General features: G+C 39.5%; 1 protein-coding gene across 5 annotated transcripts in view; it reads right to left on the bottom strand.

The window, feature by feature from the left end:
* LOC121942621 (protein ELFN1) overlaps positions 1 to 23,759 on the bottom strand; it is a 153,360-nt gene that overhangs the window by 45,931 nt on the left and 83,670 nt on the right. For 3 of the 5 annotated variants that reach the window (XR_015776242.1, XM_088075807.1, XM_088075808.1), the window contains one exon: positions 5,639 to 5,702. The exons of the other annotated variants lie outside the window; for them this stretch is intronic. The gene's annotated coding sequence lies outside the window, so the exon portion shown is untranslated. The remainder of the gene's footprint in view (positions 1 to 5,638; positions 5,703 to 23,759) is intronic. 5 annotated transcript variants of the gene reach the window in all.

Here is a 23,759-nt window from a genome sequence, read left to right as displayed (position 1 = left end):
AGTTCAAGCCTCCACACCTTAGCCAGTCTCGCTGCTCAATTACTAACTTCTTTTACATTGTGCAGTAAACACAATTGCTGCCTGCATTGGGGTAACAGACAGTTTTTGCAATTGAATGAAGTGTGACAATTTCATTCAACTAAAGATAATGCAACTTTTTCTTTCCCATTTATATCAATGAGTAGGAGTGTAACAGTTCGCAAAATTCTCTATACAGTATTTTTGATCAAATTAAGTAGAAATTTTCTTGCATTTTATTTTTTTTTGATCAAATTAAGTAGAAATTTTCTTGCATTTTATTTTTTTTTATGTGAATTCATTAATTTATTAAAACTATCATTTTAAAGCATGATGTTTTTTTACTTTGACAATGATGTAGCTATACCAGAGTGACCCATCTTGTGAGGTGTCTTCTTAGCAGCATATAAAACAAACACAGCTCCTTATAAAATATAATGTGTAGTTATTAACAAATGCAAACAAACTCACAGACAATCTCGCCCACAAATGCCCCACAACCAGCAAAATAATAAGAAAATTAAAAAAAAAAAATGAAAGAACAAGCAGAGGGCAGAGTCTCCACAGAAAAATATACTGTCAAACACTTCTCGGAGAACACAAGTGGTGATGACTTTAGTATGAGTCAATACATTGTTTTTAAGGGAAATATGTTACCTTTAAATAGGCTAAATAGGATGGTTAGAGTTAAGTGTTACGAGTAACATGTTAATCGCGATATTATTACGGTCCATACATAATCCCTTTTTTTTTTTTTTTTTTTAATCAACGGCTAGCCAGCATTCCTGTCCTTAAGATGCTTTACCGGGCTGAGTTTTGAAGATAAAGCAGCTGGTATCATTTGAAACTGGAAGGCCTAAGGAATCCAGCGGTACCACGTCATGCTAGCTTCTCAAGAAAGCTGATGGAAAATGCTTTGATGTTTGGCTGTATTTTGGCAATGGAAAAATTGCATGGCCATTTCACAGGAGTCCCTTGACCTCCGACCTTCATATATCTAAATGAAAAGGGGTTCTGTGGGCAACCATGAGTCTCCCCTGTAAAGACATGCCAAATTCATGCTAGTTGCATGCAGAATAAAAAAATAACTTAATAAAAAACGTTAATAATTGTGATAAAATATTGAAGTTATACAATTAACTGCAATTTAAAAAAATTAAATGTTTGACAGCCCTAGTTACAAGTGTGATTTAATAAGATGAACTTGACTTTGCAGTGAACATTTGAGACACCAAATAACATGTTGCCTAAATGTCATATTGCAAAATCTGTGCGCACTGATGATGATGGAAACGCATTTCTATGTCATGACTTTATATATATACATTTCTGAGTAAAAGTGACATATGCATTGTTTTTTGTGCGTATGTATCATTTATTCATCTGCCCGCTGGGCTCCACAAGACGCTCAGAGCAGCACTTGTCTCTCCTGTCAGATATATCTGCCCTCTTGTAATCTGAAATTCCACTTTCCCCGAAAATCCCTCGTCTCTCCACGCACTCTTCAGTTCACACCCAACCACCCCTCTCTTCCTCTCTCCTGCCCCCCTTTCTCCTCCCTCTATCTCTTTTCTTCTCGTTCTCACACACACAGCTTATGCCAAGTTGTTAAATTTGAGCTCTCCATCTTCTTTCCCACACACACAGAGGTAAACACAGCCTGGCAAAAATAGCGTTCATCGCTGCATCCATCTCTTATTCTGGGCTCAAAGATGAGAATCATTTGGCAGGAATTTCTCTCTTTCTTACACACACACATACACACACACACTCACTCTATCTCTCTCTTTCTATCTCAACGCACAAATTGAATCTGTGGTCTTGACAGGGCAAGAGGACAGGGAGGACGAATAAAAATCACCTCATTACACACAACCTTACACATACACATCCCCTCGCACACACACGGATGTACGCAGACAGACGAACACAAACAGGTCATTCACATGCATTAAAGGTGGAAATAGAAAAGCCTTGAGTCCTGGTCAAATGTCATTTGGTGTGTAAACTCAGACGAGAGCCACATGAGATCGGAGGTGATGGGAATAACGGGGGGACGGTCTGAGAAACAATAGTGTGCACAGTTGTGGAGGCTGGAATAATGATGATTATGATTAAACTGATGAATGATGAAGGTCACAGTGACAATCTAAGCGATGAAAGCGATGATAATGATGATGTTCTCTCAATCTTTATCTCGTCCCTTCACTCGGTGAGGGTGCCCGGGATTTTTCAGCTGCACATGAGTGTTGTTGATGGTCTCTGTGATATCTCCATGTTTAATTGACGACTTCCCGCAGTGTGACCATGACTGCAATTTATAGTCCAAGGTGCAGCTAAAGAGATTATTGATCACGGCAGAAGGATAGACGTTATCGTATAAAATCTGCAAACTCTCCTGCTGTTAATTTAGTTTTAAGAATCTTTGTTTGTGCACAGGTCTGAAAGAGAATGGGGCAGATTTCAGATAGAAAAATTTTGATTTGAATAATTTATTGTATTTATTCCATCTAATGAATAAAGGGTGTGAAAAATGGGGGATATAATCTGTTATTTCATTAAAGATGTTACCATCAGGTTCAGGGACAGCTTCAAGATAACTTAACTCTTGCATGCCTCAGCTCATCATCTGCCAATCTACTTTTTAATACTGTTTTATAAAGTGTTTCACATCTGTGTTTGTGTATATTTATTACTTTTCATGCATGTCCATGCTTTTTATGCATATACAGTAATTTATATAGATTTACTACATTTCTGTTAACATTCAGCGATACTGTCTAAAAATGCATGTTACTTCATTCTATTTATGTTTAAATGTTATCTCTATATTTCAATTTGCTCCATTTCATGTCTTAAATTCAGATTTTGCTTTTGCTTGCATGTTTTTTTTTTTAAATAGATATTAAATAAACATTATTAGAGGGAGCCTGAGGCCTGAAATATTCATTACCAACGATTCTTCTCTGTAATTGTTGCACATATAAGAATAAAGGCCTTGATTTTGAAAGTAATCAGGATTATAAACCTGTAATAATTGACGTTTAGGCCACATGCAGGGATTTAAGCAATGCAAACCTATTAAAGGAGCAGTGTGTAGGATTTAGTAGCATCTAGAGGTGAAGAATGCAGATTGCAACCAGCTGAAACTTCTCCCATGTGCCAGGCAGTGTTCATTGAGCAAGAGGTTTTTACCACGAAGACAAATTGTCCACAGAGGAGATCAAGAAGTGCAGGAGTTTCATAAAAAACTATCTCACTAATGTCAGTGTAACATTAGTATCTATCTAAAGTTTGCTAATATTTACCTTCATTAAGCTACTGGTCATACTGAGTAAGTGTATTAATTGGACAAGTGCTTTTTATTGCCTATGAATGAAACTTTTCATTTTCATTCTCTGTCCCCCGAGTCTGAACCCAGACACCATCCTATTTGGACATAGACCTATAACAAATAGATTTCTGAGAATTAATGAATTTTGACTCAGCATTTCTATTCTAACCAGCGCAGGATATGCAGCATTGGAAACTCACACACTGACTGCATGCTTTAAATCATCTCACATGACGTTAATAAGCCTATCAAATCTGCAGTCCACTAATCATAGCAAATTAAATACACACGCAGGAAAGAGAGAAAACAGTCAGAGAAATCTGAGTAATTTCACATGGCGAGCTCTAAAGAGAGAAAATCAGACAGTGAAAATGGAGCTTCTAATCAAGAATGGACAGACTCTTACACGCTCATTCTTCCCACAGGCAGTGAAAAAAACAGTATGTCTGCGATCCCCCTTGTTACCAAAATGACCAAAATGCAAGCCCATTGTTAACTTGCTATCCTCCTCTAATTCCCCTAGTAGCAGAGAGAGAGCAGGAGCAGAGGGGTTGCTCAGCTAAATATGTTAGTCTGACTCATATGACTTTATATGACTGCTTTATGTGAAAGTCACAATCTATGGCCCCAACCACCCCCTCTGAAATATAAGCAGTCTAACAGTGCTGTGTATTGATGACCCATGGCGCTGTCCGTGGTGCTGAAGCAGACGGATCTAAATTACACGGGAGGGCGTAGTGTAAAAACACACAACCAAAAGAATCGTGCATGAGGGGGTTTGTTAGTGGCAGGTCAACGTCCAATCTGTTCACTGGTTTATTCCAATCGCACAGCGGTACATGAGCTGTCAAAATGAAAAAGTTAAAAAAGGAGAACTGACACAACATCCAGTCTCACAAATGTAGCCTAAAGGTGAGCGAGGCAGGTTAGTGACCACCGGTCCAATCCCTGCTTAGAGTCCAATTCAACCCAACATACCCACCCCGACACCAAAAACAGAGTCTTTAAATTTTTCTTAATTATTTCAAATCGTATTTATTTAGTTCACTATTAAATCATATGTTTGTGTTTTTATTTTAATTCCCACATGAAGGTCCAGCATGAAGGCTTTGAAACATGAAGGCTATTTCAAAGCCTTCTCCACGCTGTCCAAAATAGCATCCTGGTGGAGAAATTCTTAAATGTTTACCAAGGAAAAGAGTCAACTTGAAGACTAAACATACTGGAATCTGCTGTGTTTTTTTTTATAATTGTAGAATATCACCAACCCCCAGTTGCAAGACCTCAAATACCTAGAAAAAAATACAGAGGATATAGCCTCAGTGTCCTCAATGATAGCCGCAGCTCTGTGCCGTGACTGACAGGATCAATCCGGGTGGAGAAAGTGAAAAAGCAGCATCACCACTGCTGAGATGCCCTTGAGCAACACCCCTAACTACACCACGGCTCGGTGACCAACGGATCAGATTGTGCTGAGCCCCTTAAAGGTGTGAGTGCGTGTAACAATATTAATTTGAGAGAATTAATTCTGTGATTTGAGGAAACCTCAACAGTGGAACACAGCTGCCAACACTGCTGGGTGCTCCTCCCTTACAGAACGCTACAACATCATGTGATGAACTGCTTTCTACTGCTTTTGTTGTACTAACTTGAAACTCTTTTGGGACAAAGTTAGGGGAGAGAGCATTCCTTGAAACGCAAGAAACTACAAAATATACAGCATACTGCAATGTTCGATAAGATAAACATGATAAACTATAGACACAGACAGATTTAAGGAGCGTGTACAAAGAGCATCTGTTTTTCTGTTACAAATCCTGCCGTCCTTGGGTGGCTGTAACCCTTAAACCTTTGACAGCTCGCAATTTCTCATAAAGGGAAAAGAAAATGGGATTTTCTGCACCTTCTCTCTGTCTCACACACACTCGCACATACACACAATACAAAATACACCCCTGTATTTGTGTCAGGAACATTTTCCCAAAGGAAATAATGGGAAAATCACATGATGAATATCCAGCTCACTCTGGAACATGTGCATGTAAGTGTGTATGTGTTTGCACGCGCACGCTTGTACAACTGCATTCAAGTCTCGTAAGCGTACTGTACGTCTAAAGTTTATTCTTAATATTTGCTGCGTGCCATTTTCTGTCTGGACTGTTAAAGCAATGTTTTGTATTCTGCTGACGCTTTCTCATCTAACAACGAAGGCTGGTGTTCAGCAGCAGAGACAGAGAGCAGAATGGAAAGCAGACTGAGGCAGGAAGGAGGAAAAAACGTTTCTACCTTTGCAGACGGAGGACCTCCCTGAACCAGCAGAGCCTTCAGTCTTGGCGTGCTTTTCACATCACTATCAAAAACAGAGAGAAAAAGGGGAAGAGGGGAACGGGAAGGGGCGGGAAGAGACAGAGGGAGGTTAGGTTAGAATGACAAAGTTGAGAGATTTCTGAAAATTCACAGCAGCACAGACTGACAGTCTGCCACTTAAAAAAAAACCCACACAGGGACAACTAAGCAGCACTGGAGAAAAAAAAACAGGAGTGGAATTTAAGTTTGGACTTTTTCCCCTGGTTACTGTCGTAAAGTGAAACTTGTAAATTAATAATAAAAAAAGTGAATTTATATAACACAATTAATAGGACACCTCAAAGCTCTATGTGTGTCAGAGGGGGAGGAGAGATGAGAAATGGGACAAAGAAACGAGGAGAAAAATGCAAGGGATTGTTGAAATAAGGGCTGTGTGAAGAGAAAACAGAGGGGGATTCCCATTAGAGAGACAGATGAAGGGACAGCTGAGGATGACAGCAACATCTGACATTTGGCAGTGATGATGGACAGAGGGAGGGAGATGGAGAGAGAAAGAGCCCCTATTTCCAAGGCTAATCCACCGCTGTGTTACAGGGAAAAAAACAATGTCATATGGAGAGAGTTTACAACCATCTCTGTCACATGACTGTTCATTCTCAAAAATCAAGTAGACCTCTGTGTGTGTGTGTGTGTGTGTGTGTGTGTGTGTGTGTGTGTGTGTGTGAGTGTGTGTGTGTGTGTGTGTGTAAAGGCAGATAAAAAAAACAACTCCAATAATTCAGACTGTGGACGAAACAATAGGACTAAGCCTGAAATAGCTAAGCAAAGACAACTTTTACTGTAAAGTGGTCCTCTTATTGTGTCAAATTCTCACCAGAATATGACCGTGGTAACCGTGTTTTACCTCATTAATCAAATTGTACTTCTTTCCAGATTCCATATTCACATGTACATTAGATTTGTTTTGCATTTGCTGTCTATTTCTGTTTTGATCCACATCTACATCCACATTTTGGACACACTAATGTCTGTGAGTTAGTTAAAAAATAAAAAAAAAACATCACCCACCCACCCAACCAACCAACCAACCAACCAACCAACCAACCAACCAACCAACCAACCAACCAACCAACCAACCAACCAACCAACCATCCATCCATCAACAACTGACTTTTTAACGTTTTAAGCTGATTTCTTTTCAAACAAAAGACAAAGTAAAATGGTGTTAATAACACACAAGACAACAATATGTTGAGCAGCAAAAGTTCACGTACTGCAGGGCTTTTATGTTACAATTTCAGGTATTCGTGATATTTTGTACATCTATAAACCTAGTCCTTACAATAATAACTGTTTTACCCTTGCAGCACATTTCAAACTGTATTTGAAGAACTATAAATTAGTTTTGAGAATCATGAAACCATAATGTGAGCTAAATAATAGGATTATCTACATTTTGTAAGATAATCTAAATTAAATTGACTGATTGTTGATTTTATGCAGGCACCATTCCGACAAGCACGGTCTCCTGTCAAGGTGCTTTTCTGCATCATAACCGCTTTATGGTGTAATTTGGCAAGCAAAGGACATCATTTGAGCAGCACTGTGATTCCAAAATCAGTCTTTGAATCATAAAGGATTTTTCTTATTAATCACATTTGTTAGGAAATATTTTAAGCTTCAGGCAAGGTTAAGTAAGTAACAGATACTCTAGGGAGATTGTATAAGCAAATCTCTGTTATTCATTTTGCACCAGTCATGAAATGTTTACATTAAGCTTGACTCTAGTTCCCCAAAATGAGACATTGTTGTATACACATGTTCCTAACAACAACTGTATTTAGGTCTTTTTGGGCAAGTCCAAGCCAAGTCTCAAGTCATAAGAGACAGGTCCTCTGATGGGACACTTGTTGATGTAATTCCGTTTAATTTACACCAAATGTTGAATAGTCTGTGATGTTTCTATTGCACTAACCATTTTCTAGCTTTTTCCTGAGTACATCACATTCAGGTTGGACTAAAATTTGAAGGTTCATTTTTGACTCCCGCAGCCAATTTTTTCAAGGCTAGAAAAGCAAGTCAAATGTCAGATCTAAAGTCCATTATTTTTCAGCAGATACTTTGAAACTTTACATTTCTCAACAACAATACAATGATTGTGTGGTTAGGTTGAGGCACGAAATCCATTTGGTTATGGTCAGGAAAAGATCATGTTTTGGCTTCACAGGTTCAGTATGTGTCAGTGTGTGGCCTGCAGCTTGGCAGGCGTATTGCCTTGGTGAGACACAACCCACCACAGCTTCCATCTCCTTATGACCAGGTTTTCTTATATATTAATTCACCATAGAAACATTGACAGAACTGTGGTAGTATAACTGGAGGCCAACATTAAGAGGCTATGGCATGCCTCATTTTTAAGCTCCAAACTTAAGCTAAATTTTGGTGAAGAAACAACTGGCATGGCTATTTTCAAAGGGGTCCTTGAGCTCTCCCTGCAGGATATCTGAATAAAAATGTGTTTTCTGGTTACTGACAAGTCACCCCTACACTTGAAAAGACTTTTTCCCATTAAAGGTTTTGTTCCTTGTAATCAATGTACTCCTTCAAAATTAAAGGGTTGTTGTGAAACTAATAATGTTAACTGTACTGGTATTAGTCTGTGCACATCAAATATATAATAAAATCAACTGTAATAAAGAAGCAATAAGAAACCAAATTATATCAGTATGCAAATTCTTAAATGGACATAGTTTTCAACCAGCCTTCATACTGCAACATCAGTAAATCCCTGAAATTCAGTTTCAGTTTTTGGTTTTAAATCTAGCCACCCCTATGAAAATTTTCTGGGGGTACCACTGACTGGTTGCTCTCACAAGCAAAACAAAGACAAGAAGAACAATTATGGAAATAAACAGCCCTGTTACACAGCTAAATATACATCCACTCACTGCAGCTATGCCTTTTTTATCTGCAAGACAGCAGTTTGAGCCTGAGGATGTCAAGATGGACACGACCAACAGGGACACACAGAGAGAGGCTGAATGAGGAAGAGAGGGATGCTGGGAAATAAGAGGAGGAATGAGTGAAAAGGCAAAATAGCAAACTGTTACAAATGAAAAGCTGTTACTGGCAGCTGAAAGACACAATGTGTGTAGTGATATTGATGTGTGTGTGTGTCTCCATGCAGTCCTGTGAGCCCGTTGGACAGAACAAACAGTCAGACATTCAGTCAACATCCCTGAGCTCCCATGCTCTGAGCTCTACTGCGGAGATCAGTTTTTCATCTCAAACATCACAAACGGTCTTTAATCACTGCAGGCGACAAAGACAGCTCCTCAAATACACAACTGCACACACACATACTGTAGAATGAACCGTGAAGACCATTTTCTCTCAGAAGGATTTTTTTGGCTTCGGACCACCCAGTCATAAGCAATGTCATTTGACATTAGAAAAGTCACTGAGAACACAAACAAAAATCATTCAGGTGAAGCAGCAGGATGTGGAAGAAGAAACAGAGGGGGTCTGGTAGCTTTGGTAGGAAAACAAAAGGGAAACAAAGAGGGAAAACACGAGGGGAGAGACGGATGAGGAGCCTGCAGAAAAACAACAACTAAAAACTGAGGCTCTGATGCATTACTGCTGGCAAATTAGCTAAACATAGAAACTACTACTGAACTGGCACGCACACACATACACAGACACACACGACGCAGCACTCTTTAGCGATTCCTTGTGCATCAGCAGTGCGTTTGCTCCCCTGTAGTCCCCTTGGCTGCAAATGGAGAGGACAGCAGAGCTTGGTGTTTATTGTTATCCTCACAGACTGGAGACTGTAAAGGCTAAAAAAAGTGACCAGCGAGCCCAGCAGCATTGTGAGTGAGTCAGAGTCAGTTGGTCTTCATCAGTGGGAGGTCTGCAGTGTGGGTCATCTGATTTGTTGTGAAAAAATAAATAAGTAAATAAATCAAATTTGCCGCAGGCAAGCTCAGGGCGCACCGCGCCGGTCATGGCAGCCTGGGTCGAACTTGTGAATGTCACATCTCTTGACTGCAGAGCAACATATGTGTAATTTACCACAGGATATATGTGTTGTTTTAATATGTGGAAACGAGGGAGGTTTAAGTGGATACAAAAAAAGAAACGCATCATAATAAATCAAATATGATTTTATAAGAGAAAGATCAATTGGGTTAAACTGTTAGATTAACCCCCTCAGCCACACTGACTGTGTGTCAGTTTCTTCATAGTCTACTGTATTATTTGCCGGGACTAAATCAAATCTCATCCCTCATCTTTCTTTTTACCTCTGACAGTTCCATCCATGCTATCTCCTCCTTCATTTTGAACAAACTTTATCTGATATAAAATGCAAGAGACTGAAATTTAGCTACATTGAACACCTTAAAAGGTATGGTGGGGTAATGGCATCCTGCACAGAGAACTAAGTCTTACTACCTCTCTGTGTGTTGTAATCCAAGCATCTTAGTGGTTTCTTGTGGTAAGACGATCAAGAGGGTTCAAGGGGCAAAGTCATAGTCTCAAGTTACATAACACCATTGGGGTACAACCAAGACGTTCTCATCCCAACTCGTCACATGTTGTCGCTTCGTCAATTGACTTCTGTGTCTACATTTTACAAGTTAGGTATCTTTCAGTGTCTGCTATTTATGCTCCAGGATGCATCTACCATGATGTCAACAAATGCACATGGTGGGGTGACGCTGCACATGCTCACGCTTAAGCAACAACAGCACATGTCAACCAACACCGGAACGTCAACAATCACATGTGCTTGGATAGATGGTTACGATTAGGCAACGAGGGCACGTATGGTTAAGTTTGGTGTAGAAAAAAAAAACCCCATCACATTCACACAGGAATCAAAAACTGGACTCCTGCATCAAAATCCGTCCATTATGGGACCCATAAATCCCATCCAACCACCCTATAGGTGCCCATGAGCACCTTATATTTGCTGGGGTGGAACATAACAGTGCAAAAGATTTTTTTTTGTGAAGGTGGCATATCAGGTGGCAGGTGTGACGTGGAGTCTCAGTTGATAAACAGAAGCAGGTGGTGGAGATGCTGTAGTAAACTTTAAAGTCCTTTTTTCTTTTTTCTTTTCAGAGCTTAAAATTTTTGGCAGAGACACAACAGTACCTTTTCCATTTAGATTCTGCCAAGACAACTCATAAGAAATATGTGTTTGTCATCTGTGTTGTCAAAATTCTGTTTGCACACGTGGTATCTTTTTGATCCATGGCGGTGTGAACAGAATGTGTGCCATATAAATGGGAAGTGAAAATGCTGTCGACTTCTTCCAAACCTGTATCACTCAGGTTTAGGAGTGAACTCTTTGAAAAGTGTAAACCATTGAAAGTTCAGGGTAACAGGATTGACTTAATAAATTATCATATCTTTTGTTACATTTTAGATTGATGCCGATTAGAGCAAGATAAGGTCACCATTAAAAATTCAGCTTTTCTGTAAGTTCAAGAGTCCATTTCATTGTGTTTTACAAGCTGCACGAATCATTGTTTGTATATTATTGATTATCGATGTAATAATTATGTTTATGTGAAAGACGTAACACTCAAGGATCCATCCACACTAATACATTGTCGTTGGTAAACGCAAAACTACTTCTCTATTTACGCCTAGTGTCCATACTACTCCTGCATTTTGGTACCCCTAAAATGGAGACCTTTGAAAACACTGCTGACCCCATTTTCATTTGAAATCTCTGCAGTTGTGTTTGAGCCTGACTGGGTGTAAACAAGAGACTTTTCAAAATGAACGTAAACACTAGCATTCACTTCCTAAGGTGTCATCAGTCACAGCTTTTGAAGTCAAAACATTATTGCTAGGTCTACCGGCTTTCTGTTATTCCATCCTTCTTGTGTGGGTACTCCTTCCTCATTGCCATGGTTTCCTCTGGTGATGGACGATGCTCCCGGGCAGTAACGCTCTCCTATGCCGACATGTTTGCTTTGCAATGACTCCCAATCTGTTTTCTGCAGCCTTGAGCCCCGTAAGCTCATGTGTCACTTTCAGTAAAAGTTCCACCTTGTTGATGGTCCAAGCAAAGAAATATATGGTCCTACTTTTCTCCATCTTCATAGTATTTTCTGTAACTAAGCAAAAACTGTTTTTTTTCTTAATGAAACAGTATTAGTGTAGATGTAGCCTCAGTGCTAAACCCTTAGATGATTATCACCTGGCGGAGCAGTTCTTCTTAGTTATTGTGGCTCATTGGTTGCAAAACCCCTAAACTCAAGAACTGGGTCATCGTCAACACTGATCAACCTCATCCAAGCTGCAAAGGGCATTTTTTATTTTTTCCACATAGGAAAAGGCATAAAATCCACTACTAAGTTCACTACCTTCCCAACACCAAACAGTAGGGAGACAAAGTTTGTGATTAGCTGGAGAACACAGTGGAGCATTTCACAGCTGTTGAGCCAGCTATTTCCCTCAGGAGTCGGTGGCGACCAAAAACAGGGCTATAGGCACTGCAGCAAGATGCTGGACCTGGATATTTGCATGTAGCCAGAAATACAACTCCAAATAAATGCTAATGATTCTCAGTGATGTGTAAATAAATCACTGTTTGCTGACATATTGACCTTATCAACTTCAAAAGATGATAATATGTTGTCTACAGCTTGTTGAACTGCCCCCACATGGCCACTTATTTACTTGAGTAACTACCAACAAAGGCACTCGATCTAATATATGTACATGCAAAAGCAGACCTTTAATGTACTTATACAGCTACATCACCTTCTCCTCGACTGACAAATCAGACTTGATGCTTGATTGTTTTCCTGCGGAGACTCGCTGCTGTCAGTACTGTAAGTGTTTGGTCTCCGGAGTGTGTGACGGTCTACTGGACTGTTAATGAATGCACAGACTCGAACCTGCTCTGTGGGACATCAAAGGACTCTCCCACGGCATTACGGATTACTTCACTGTCTGTGTGGACACTTAAGATTCCAACAAAAAAACAGTTTTCCAAAGGACAAACTCCAGATGACAAAGCCATCAAATCCCCTCTAAATAGGAAGACGAGAGCTCTCAGGGCTTTGGGACAGCGAGGACGGTAAGTCTGTCCAGAGGGAGCTAAAAAGGAGACTGGAGGATGGGAAGAACACCTACCAGAAGAGGACAGATAACGATCTGCAGTTAAAACAGTCTGAAGGAGGCGTGGAGTGCAGTGAGAAGAATCGAGTAGGCAGACGGGCCAAACCAAGAGGGGAACAAGTGGACTGCTTACAGGGGAAACAGCGAGCTTGTAAAATTTTCATGCAGACTAGGAGCTTGCACTTGGACTTGATGACCCTTCACTTCCCACTTTACAATCACAAGATTAACACTGATAGCAGCACTGTGGTGATACATAAAGCAGAGTTCTGTTAAACTCTATTAGGTTTTTATCATTGAAATAAAGAATACTTTTTAGGAGACATATCAGAAATTGTTCTTAGGCCTTTGAGTGGATGGTTTAGTGTACACAGAATAGGCAGGCACATGGACACGCAATGTAAATGAACTTGCGCTGGTACTTGACTTGTAAGTCAAGGACAGGCAGAATTTTGTTAACAGTGCTGTAGAAGTAGGTGAAGTGAGAGAGTTATTTTAGGCTTCCAAGGTATTGTATTTCAGAGTTTCATTACGTTTCTGCTGGTAAGTGGCAATTGGGACATTTCTAAGACTTGGTTTGGCATTAAACTGTCCTGGGTGTACCATCAGAACAGATGAGCAACTGTCCTATAAAATATGTTTTTTAGCAGCACTATAGCTTGTTCTGATGGTCTTGGTCTCAGACGCAATTGCATTCTTCACTCAGTCTTATCTCAGTCTCAATAATCTTCATTTGTTTTCAAACTGATTCTTTCAGATCAATTTGTGCAGCGTCTATGGTTTGCATGTCCCACATTTTATCGTAAGTGTGTCATGCGTTGTGGGACTCATGCTCATCCGGTCTTGGTCTTGAGTCATCTTCGGTTTACATGGTCTTGACTTCAGCACTGGTGTGCATGTGTGCATTTGTGTTCATGCCACTTGACTAAAATTAGGTATGGCAATGCCTATCACAAATGGCGCATAACTTTCAAATGGATTCCCAGATTTACACAAGATTTTGTGGAAAGATTGGTCATGAGACAAAGAACAGCTGGATGACTGTTAATGCCAACTGGCAAGAGGAGGCAATGCATGGATGCATGCACATACGTGGTTGCACCTATTGTGAATTTAGCTGGTTTATTTAGAAGTCACATGCACACTTTAAGCTTGTGTACATAAAAGCAGAAAGGTCACCTATGATTCTCCAGAGCATCTCAGTAGGAAAAACCTGAATTACATGTGCTGCTAGCTGCACACTAAAGCTAAAAGTTTTGTCAAATCATTTTAAATCAGTTCACTTGTGGATTCTTCAGAAATATAGTAGGATGAGATGTTAAATCGTATTGTTAAATTATCCATAAAACTCTGTGTTTCTATGTTGAGGAATTGTTACAACCCACAGATGTTAAGTCTCGGGACAAAGGGAAGCAACACGCCGAGGTGTTAAACAGGCAGGAAAGCCATTCATTGTTAAACACAAGTATGAATGAATGAACTGGCCCAGCATCAAGCGGTCAGCACACACACACACACACACACACACACACAGACAAACGAAAACAAAGGTAGAGGGCAGCGGGTGGTGGCAAATCAATAAACCAAATAAAACACCTTATGCCTACCAAACCCATTCCACAGCTTACTACAACTTTACCTGTTTCCCAAAACACAAAATAGCAGAACCACCCCTAAGGCCTAGTGTGTTAGACAAATAATTTCTTAAGGTGTGGTGCGATGACCGAATGTATTAAACATTAATACAACAAAAGCTAATCTAGAGCCCAGCTTCCTCGCACACGAGTTTACATGAAGTACCGAGTTAACAATCATAAGTTTACATCAATCATGCCAGCACAATACCTGAGGCGAACTGCTCATGAGTAAGCAAAGCCGCGCATTGGCAAAGGTACATTGGACTTAAATAGACAACAGAAAAACACATGATTGAAGCGAGCAGTCGTCGGAAGGGAGGAAGGTGGGACCACTGGCACCACCCGATTGGTTGGCAGGAAGGCGTGCAGCAGGAGGAAGAGAAACGAGCCACAGGCGGAGGAACACCCCAGGGTTTCGGAGGAAGGAATCCCCAATGACGTGGCGAACCTCAGATGATGTCACCATCCCCTGTCAGGCTGCCACCTCAGACTGCCACAAGCCTCAGACACAAAATAAGCAAAAACAACGCCAGCGCCCGTAACAGGAATTTTGAGGAACTCATTTGAAAAACATCTCAAGACAGGACTTACAGTGTTAAAACATACTTCTGCAGACGGCTGCTTCTCTCACCACAAATACTCTGTGGAAGGAAAAAAGGACCAGTCCATATCAAAACTAACCAAAAAGGTTTTTATGATATTGTTACAGCTGTCTCTCATTTTGACTGCAAAATGACGCTGGTAGTGAACTTTTCTATGTTTGTTTGGCAACAGATTCCTAAAGCCATGGTGCAGGACAGCAAATGTTTTCATGCTTGTAAATAAAAAAACATATTAACTAAAAGCTAATGTGAGTTTAAGTGCAAAGTTTGTGGCTGTTTGTGTTGCAGCTGTTAGTGTCACTGTCAGTCACTGATAAAAAATCAATATTGCTCTACGCAGAAATGTTTTGACTGCCAAAATGCAATCAAGCACAATTATGAAACCAGAAAACCTAAAATATTAATCTCTTTCATTTGAGTGCTGATTTTGTGTAATGAAATTTACAAAAGAGATCTTTACGCTATAAAAGTAAATGGCAAATTTAATATCTGTTGGACATTAATATAAAGTACAGTCAGAGCTGCTGCAGCAGGGATCATAATTGAACTCCCTCAGTTATGAAGCAAAACGCCATTGTTCTTAGTCATTACTCCCAGCACACTCTGCTGGGACCTACCCTGTCTGGCAGGGTGTCAAACCCGTTTCCCTGCGTCGCCTGATGATGTTTTGCCAGGCGTGGAGCTAATCTTTCCTCCAAACAAATGAAAATGGATTCAGAAGCAACTGCAGATACAAAAATGCCACAAATCAGAGCTCACATTTCTCTCGTCTATCTGCATGCACAGTCACGGGGGAAAAAAAAATTCCATTTCCTGCTAATAGCAGCACTCCCAGACACACAGTCCCACACACACGTGGTCTGGTCAGCGATCGGCTGTTGCATACCGGGCAAAGTTATGAGGCATTACTGCTGCACATGTCCCACAGAATAACACACAAACACATCGACACACACACGCCTGGAAACACACTGCCTGAAAGCTGAATGCTGATTTACTAATGAGCTGTCATGGTGACAGATACTGCCATTTAATTGGCTGGTAAAGGAGGCAATTAGAATTCAGTGCATAGATGCACATCAGAGAGGGAGAGGGAGAGACTTGGGCTTTCTGTACATTTTGTGTGAGAGTGTGCGCTTCAAAGTGAAACGCACATCGGGAGACCGCAACCATGTCACTCACTGCTTTAAATTATTAATTCTGATGATCCTGTTTAACTGCTCCGTGATCTGCTACTCAGTGAGTGTGTAAGAGTGTTTAAGCATGTTAGTTTGCGCGCAGTGTAGCTCCCGCTCTTCCTCTCAGCTCCTTTAGTTTTCTAAAACTTCCATCCCTCGCTCTGCTCTCTTTCTTTTCCTCATCCCCACTTTTCACTCTATGTTGAGGACTCTGTCTCTCCTTCTGTCTCTTTCTATGTTTCTTTATTTCCCTCATTTACCTTCTTCCTTCTAACTTCACCATCTGCTGGTTCAGTTTGCAGCATCTGTCCAACCCCTTTCCCACATTTCCCTCCATCTTATTTTCATTTCCTGTCTTATGTCTGAAAATTTGGTCTGTCTTCCTGTCTGTTGCCTTTAGTGTTCAATAATCTCAAATTCTCTCTCCAAAATTCAAATTTGCTTTATTGACATGACCATAGTCAAGTGCAGTATGGACAAAGCACATTTAACAGGTTTTACAAAGTGTGCAGTAATAACTCAGGACTATACCCTGAAAAATACAACTTAGGGGAGACAGTTATCGCTGCTTTAGATCCTTCTTTAGATCCTGTTGACCCTTGTCAACACCTATGCAAAAGGTTACTTTCATTATTAAAAGGAAACAATTACTCTTAGGCCCTTTTAATACACTTTATGGAGAATGCACATTTGAAGTAATATGATATACTGTATGTGTGCGTGGTTGCCTTCTTTTGTTATTTGATTCTGTAAGGGATATTTTTTATCATCTCTTCATCTCCCCCTTTCACCACAATTTTGGCATATATTCAGTTTTTTTAAATGTGGGGAAAAACTAGGCAATAGACTCTTTTCCCATTGCCAGTAGATCAGTTGTCTGTTTGTTTGATTTTCTGGTGTGTAATGTTTAATGTCATGATGCGACAGAAAACAGGTCAGTAAATAGCAGAAAGCAGCATGGAGGCCAGTAAAAATATTACAGGTTGTTTTTAAAAAAACACTCTTATTCAGATTTTCTTACAAAGTTGGTGCCAACTAACTTTAAACAATGTTCAAGTGCTGCTTGAATTTGTGGTGGCTTGTCATTGCATTGTGCTGCAAAAGGGGCAAAAAGTTCTTATTATTTGTAATTTAAAAAAGGAATTGCTGGACAAATAATTCTGAACGTAAAAGAAAAAAGTCTATATAACAACACTATGCTATGATGGAAGGAAAAACAAACAATTTCAAATAAATAAGAAAACTCGAAAAAAAAAATTATAGTGAGGACCAAAAAGAAAAAGAAATAAAATGAAAATCAAGAAGCTAAAAAATTAAAAATAAAAATAGTTTACAGTTTCATGTGTTGTTCTCTAACATACTTTGTCATATTGTTCCCTAAGTAATAAATACTGAATTTTGTTTTGGTCTTTCTTGGAATTTGAGTTTTATTTCAGTGAAGAATTTGGTACCTATGCCTGTATGCAGGCTATAATGAAACAGAAAGTGGAGCTTTGTCCAGTATCCAGCAGACCTGACTTGTTTGCTGCCTCTGAGTTGCCAGGTTTGTCTTTGCCCACTAGTCTCAGTGGCCAAGTTGTGGTCATTTGGTCTATATTTAGTTTGTGTTTCTGGTGGCCTGCAGTGCCCAGGTAATCTGCTACTTGGCATTGTCTAAAGGGCTCAACAGAATTGAGTTTTTGTGGAAAAAGTTCAGAGAAACATTCAGCATTTTTTCTCAATTTCTTTTTTCTTTTTTCTTTTCTTTCCTTCTCTGCATCTTCTCTGAAAAAACCTCAGTCTCATGCCTCATGCATAATTTCTGTAAACATTTCTGTGTGTTTCCATGTGCATTAGTGTATTTGTGTATGTATGTGTATGTATGTGTGTGTTTGTGTGTGTGTGTGTGTGCACCTGGTATCTAGTATGAGCCAGTAAGGACCGAACACGGATCAGTGACCTTCGCACTGTTACATTTTTAAGGCAGGCTGTGAATAATAGATCAAGTTGGAATAAAACAGCGAGGGATGAAATATGAATTAAAATAATCTGAATTACAGAGATGGGAGCTGAGGGAGGAGAGGGAGGGAAGTGGGTTAGTGTGTGCATGTGTGCGTGTGTGTGTGTGTGTGGGGGGGGGGAGAAAAGTAGTCGTTAGATCTCAAAGAGAATTGATGAGTGGATGTAGATGAATGACACTACAGAGCATTGTTATTTATAAAGACACAAAGCTCGGCAGCTACATTATGTAAAGGCCAACATCATTAGTTAAAGGCATAGTTCACCCAAAACAACATACGCCAAACATATTTGGAAACAACATTGTCTTTGCAGAAATAAGGAACTGTTTCAAACACAGCCTATCATGATTATCAGTGTTTTTATCTTTGAAACAGACGTTGGTGTTGAGCCTTTCAAATGTAACTTTGAGCTGCTTTGAGTGTCCTCAGATGCCACAGAGCTACAGTCTGTCTCTGAATGTCAGTGCATCACAAAAAAAGCTATTGGGATTCATAGATAGCACTCAAGGTAAAAGGAAAATTGTGTTTTAGTGTATTTTTTACAGAAAAGTAGCTTTAACCAAATTCAGGAAAAGTCTCACCTTGGAATAAAGATGAATATGACTTAACTGAACCAAAAATGAACGTGTATCAAACAAGATGAAAGCTAAATTGAAAATAAATTGTTCACTTTCGCTGATTGAAATCATCTGAAAAACATAGAAGAGGTCTGATTCATTTTATGTCTGTTGTCTTTATGATTCTTTTCTGTCCTGGCGGAGGACCGAGACTCTTGCAAATTAATTTGACTAACTGACAAACAGCAAACTAAATGATTATTTAGAACACCACAAACACACTCCAAAAGGCTTAACGGCTGAAAAAGTTCAATAAAATAAAAACTGTTTAAAAAATGCACAAATATGAAGTAGAACTAAAAGGTCAAATTTGGATAGTTAAACTGAAAATAATGAAAATAATCAAACAACAGTAATGCTTGTATTTAACATGTCCCACAAGACCACAACATAAAGTGTAGTGTCTTAAAAGAAAACGTACCCAAATTTCAGCCAGCTTTGATGGGCGGGGAGCTCTGGGAGATGGCCACATGGGGGGCGCCTGAACGCTGTAGTTGTTAACTTTTATAAAATCAACTTTTTGTCATAATAGCTGAAACCGACAGTATATCCACTATATATTCTGCCAACTCTATTGCCTTGTAGCACTTCTAATGGCCTTACAGCAAGTAAATAAAAAAAAAATGTGGAGAAGTGTCTAATGCAGCTGTCAGTCATGTCAATCATGGCCTGTGAATTTTCTCACTTTACAGTACACTAAAATATGTTTCTGAAAACATCTGAGGTGAGAAATAAGCATTACAGTAACAGAATCTTGATTTTTATTTGATCAGCGCTGCCTAGTTTGACAGTTTGACCTCAGATCACGAGCAATGACTGACATGATTGACAGCCTCATGAGAGACTCCTCCACTCTGACTGGTTGTTTCTGTGAGCAGCGGTAGATTGTAGCGAATGCCATTAGAAACACGACAAGTGGGAGGAGGAACCTGATCTTTTTTTTTTTTTTTTTACTGAAACTAAACTACTCAGGGCATGACAAACACCTCTTGTTTTGCCATGCCCTGATGAAGGCCCTGTGTGGCTGAAACATGTTGGCATGATTTTATCTGTTCCACCATAAACTACCCTTGATAATAAAGCTTTTTATCATAAGAAGAGTGCCTTCTTTAGCCCATTTTTTTAAAACTATTTTTAAAAATGTGCACGTTGAATACAAAAAGAAAAACAAAAGTTTCATTCACAGCGACAAACTTTGTTGCATGATTCAAAAACTGGAGCCAGTTTATCAAACATCAATGGATTCGTCATGACCTTTTGGCCTTTCTGAGTTCCTCCTTCCATTTTACTTCATTCATACTAAATTAGGGTGGTACTTTCTCTGACTATCACTTTGATTTGACATTTCAGGATGTGTCCTTCTTCATCTTTAATGTGAAGATCTCCTGCCACTCCATCCCATAGAAAATCTATTGAGGCATCCAACTTTGAAGTCCTCCAGATAGCAAATGATCAAAACAAACGAGTTCTTGCTCATCAGCAAACCATCGACTGCGCCGCTGCAGATGCTCATTAAATTCAGAGATTGTAAAAATGAGCTCTGAGAGAGACAACCTTATGGCTGCTCTTTGCCTCACGATGGTGCAGAGAAATGAGAAGAGAAGACGATTCAAGAGAGAGAGAGAGGCTGAGAGACAGCTTGCTGACAAACCTCATCAGAGCGACAACAGATCATCCTGGGCAAAGTGAAAAGCTCTCTTCGGATAGTTAACGTCATGTTGAAGGCAAACTTTATTTTGTTTTGTTGAGTTTGCTTCACACAAACAGCCTCCTGGTGACAGGGTGTGTGTGAAAAAGAGAAGCTGGCAGCCGAGTCAGTCAATCAATCAGTCCATGAAGGAATCAATCAAATCAGTTCACGCAACAAAAGCTCAAATGAATAGAAACAAACAACAAACAATGCTCCTTTTATGGTCCAACGCCACAGTTCCCTGGTCATCATGTGATAAATTGAAGTCACTCGGTGTGGGGCGAGATGCTCTGCTCCTCTGTACCTTTGTGCTAACACTGATGACATATTTCATAAATCATGTCGTTTTTTATTGAGCAGAGAGAGAGAGAGAGAAAGAGAGAGCCATTCAAAAGATCTGGTCACTGAGAGAGCACAGACTGTGGAAAGGAGGCAATTTAGGTGACATTGAGGATGAAATGCATTTCACTTCCTATTGTCCTCAATATGAAATGTCCACAGAGACAGATTTTTAAGAAATTTCAATATATGCACTGTGCACTTCACATCCTTTTCAATTCAGAAGAAACTTTGTGGTAATGGTGGAGAGGAACAGCTCACTTTGTAGAAAGATATGGCATCTTTTTAAGTACTTTGACTAGAAAAATAATGCTATTATGTTTTACACTGTTATGTGCCTCAAAAGGCATCTATGAACAGAAGTTTAATTGGACGTAGTCTGTAATCACAGTTGGAAGGGAAAACTTTTTAAACCCCAAAGACGCCCGGATTGTTTTCCATAACCACCACAGTTTCCACAGTTACTTTGGTCGCTCCACTGTCTGACATTTCCACTAATGGGGAAAGTAACTGCCAAGAACTTAAATTGATACTCTTTAGTAACTGAGAATGACTACTGATAGCTACCAGGGAAAACAAATCCTCTTCCTGTTTCAGTTGTGTAATGGTTGATGTCTTTCATTTGTGCTGTAAATCAAGTCTTTGTTTTCCTGGGAGATTGTACCCAGTGCGAAGTTAGGTTTGAAGGGAACCAATATAAATGCTGTTGGTGTCATTAATCAACATTTACTTCATAATAATAAGTTAAAGCAAAAACAAGTCTATTTCCACATTAACATAAAGAGGTTATGGTTTCTAATTTCTTTATAATTCAAACTGTATTTACTTATTCAGAGTGAAGTATTCATTATTATCATCCTTATACTTTGTTTTCAGTGACCATAATCCAACACAAGCAAGTATTATGAGGTAACCAGTGGCCACCGCCTCCTGAAGAGCGAGAGAAGAATTTAAAAAAGTGGGGAATGCATTTCTTTTTTTATATATCAAAATTGGTAAATTAACTCCTTTTGGAGCGGTGACAGTGGTGTCATATTTGTTAATGTAGACTGTTTCTTTTACTTCTGTATCAGCGCTTTGAAGGTGCGAACGTGGAGGACTGGAGGTAACCTTGGAACTTGACTCAACCTTGATGACTTGGACAAGGGGCTTGGACTCAGGTAAATGACTCGACTCAGACTCCTCTTCGGTGACGCAGACTTGGATTCGGACTCATCTAATACTCAGGAGTGATTTGACTAACACATTGGGGAGGACAACATTTTCCTACCATAAGGCTGATAATACAACAAGTCTTCATACCATCTAAATGGCAACATAGGTCGTTTTTAGTGCCTCCTGGAACAGCTCATATGGCACTTTTGCAGAATGCAAACTCATCAATACCATCTTGGTTTTGGTTGGGGAAAGACCGTTGTCATGTTTAAAAGAAACTACTGCATAAGATAGAATTTTATCATGCTATTTCCTTCTGCACCAATGAGCATAGATATTGGTCGTTTTACATGTTTGAACAGTTGACCTCTGTGTCTTGTCACTGAGCACAGCTTATATAACTTCAAGTACATGTATTTGCCCTAAATGCGCCTGTGATATTCATGCCTCTGGCTTGCTCACATAAATATGGGTAAGGCCTCTAAAGCCGACCCCACTGCCCTCCATAAATATCTTTTGTTTTGTGTGTCCTGGGAAATTACAGTGAGGATTTTGTATGTATGTTTTTTGTAATGTGAGTTTGGATATTACGTGATGAAATGTAATTAAGAACATTTTCTCAAATATGGTATTTAAGTAAACCATGTGGTACTAACACTTTATTGACATTTTATGATGACTCTAAATATATATATATATATATATATATATATATATATATATATATATATATATATATATATATATATATATATATATATATATATATATATGAAACAAAAAATGTTTCCGATGTGACGCGACACCGCCATCACATCGGGTCAAAGCGCAAGGATTATAGTCATTTTATAGGCCAGCTAAAGTTGAGGAGAGATTTGTGTTAGCAGGAGCTAATCAATAGCACAGACAGGCTGAGAAAGTCCAGAAAATTGCTACGACAGTTTTGGAGTTGCTTTGTAGATCCACAAAATATCTAGCGGGATAGAGTTTTATAGCAGCTAATGATGGAGGAGATGTGAAATAAGTTGGAGGATATGTTGAAACTCTGTGGCACCAGAATCACTTGGTTATGGTTATAAAAATCATGCCTCATGTTCCAGCACACATGCATTAATGTCAACTTTTGGGGCATTTAGAATAAACAATTTTTTTTTTCTGGAAAAGAAGTTCCTACAAATACCAGTAAATGTACCAGTTAGGCTATTTGTGCATTATGTTAAATAAGTGACAAGCATTTAAAAGGCCAAATCAGTTACTTTATGCCCTGCTGCTCACACTAATACTTTCAATACCAAAGTACAATGTTTGAAGTACAGGTATAGAAGGATGGAAGGTGTACAATTTGTCCAGGGAGCATGTTTCTATTTGAAGACACACTCATACACATTTCACTACATTTCTCAAGACCTGACTGGACTTCACCTTTACAGAGTCTTTTTTTTGTCTCGCTCCCCATAACTCTTGTTTCCTGTTTCCCTCGGCCATTCTCCCTCACTCTCAGTCACAGGAACACACACATATACACACCTCTGATTTCACGACTCATCACCCCCATGACCCACATAGACCAGGAACTAATTCACACAAGCCAGAAAGAGACAGAGAGAAAGAAAGGGGAGCAGAAAGGTGACGGGAGGCAGACCGAACGAGGAGGACAGGAGGCTGACGCTAAATGAGAGAAAGCAGAAAGCCAAAGCAGAAAAGACAAGCAAGAAGCAGGAGGTGGTGGTGGGGGG

Source organism: Plectropomus leopardus, chromosome 3 (assembly GCF_026936395.1).
Source record: "Plectropomus leopardus strain MGB_pleo_1.0 chromosome 3, ASM2693639v1, whole genome shotgun sequence".
Classification (NCBI taxonomy): Eukaryota; Metazoa; Chordata; class Actinopteri; order Perciformes; family Serranidae; genus Plectropomus; species Plectropomus leopardus.
The sequence above is the reverse complement of the archived record's forward strand: the minus strand, read 5'-3'. Positions and strand labels throughout refer to the sequence as shown.